The sequence below is a fragment of the Melospiza melodia genome, chromosome 6 (genome assembly GCF_035770615.1).
Source record: "Melospiza melodia melodia isolate bMelMel2 chromosome 6, bMelMel2.pri, whole genome shotgun sequence".
In the NCBI taxonomy this organism is placed as follows: domain Eukaryota; kingdom Metazoa; phylum Chordata; class Aves; order Passeriformes; family Passerellidae; genus Melospiza; species Melospiza melodia.
In genome coordinates this window covers 64,662,979-64,664,161 of record NC_086199.1, presented here as the reverse complement: position 1 = coordinate 64,664,161, position 1,183 = coordinate 64,662,979, and positions in this window count along the sequence as shown.

Sequence of the window (1,183 nt, the reverse complement as noted above, 5' to 3'; positions counted from 1 at the left end):
TGAAAACCTTTAGCATCCTAGTATGCATAAAGCTGAGAATTTGGTATTCTGGGTGAGTAGCTGTTGACAGGATAGATGTTACATGAAAAAGCTTTCCTCTTCCACAGACGTTTCTGGTTAGAAACGAGTGCAAACAATATAAAAGCTTTGGGAAACTTATAAAAATAAAGCTCCTATTCGAGAATACTTTGTACTGCCCAAGCTTATTGTACAAGAAAATACAGAATACGCAGCATGAGACATCACGCACATCAGAGAATTCCTGAACTTCCAGCAGGAAAACGCTGGCCTCCGAGCTTTTGCAAGCCCTGCCACTGTGGTACCGCTCAACAGCTACTGCACTAACAAGCTTTTTTGCCTACAAGCGCTGTAATCCTGCCCGTTCCTGCCCTCGGGCGCTATCGCAGCCGTCCTTCCCCGCCCCGCTATCGCGACAGGGCGCGACAGTGGCGCCGCCGCCTTTGTTCGGGCGCGGGGGGCAGGGCCGGGCCCCGCCACCGGGGGGCGCTCCCGCCGCCACCGCTCCGTGCGGGCCGCGGCCACCGCCCGCCGCCGCTGCCCTCGGCGCTGAGGGGAGGGGAGGGGAAGGGAGGGAGGGAGGTGCCGTCCCAGCCCCTCCGGCCCACGGGGGCCATTTTTAAATGCCTCTGTCAGGCAGCGGGGCGGGGGGGAAGCAGGTGCCGGAAGAGCTGAGTTTGCGGTCCCACTCCCCTCTCACGCGGGGCAGGCCGAACTGTCGCCTCCCAGACCCCCCGGGGCCAGCACGGCAAGGCACTCGTGAGGCGCCACAAGAAACGCATCCCGGCTCCGTCCCGGTGCGCACCCCGCGGCGGGGAGTCCCCCGCGTTTAAAGGGCAGCACCGCGCGGAGGGATCCCGGAGTGGGACTTCTTCCCGCACACACGGCCGTGCGGGGCGGCCCGGCCCTCGTTCCCCTCCCTCGGCGGAATCCCTCCGCCGTGCCGGGCGGTCATGGGCCCCGCGGCCGCCGCCGTTCCCGCTCCGCGGGCGGACGCGCTGCCCCGACTGCCCCCGCGCCTCCCGCGGTGAAGCGGCGGCGGGAGGAGGCGGCGGCGGGGAGCGGCGCGGCTGGGGGCGGGCTGTGTTTCCCTGCGAGAGGTGTATCCTTCCGCGGCGGCGGGAGTGCGCGGCGGCGGGTGTCCGCGGTGTCCCTCCGCCGCCGG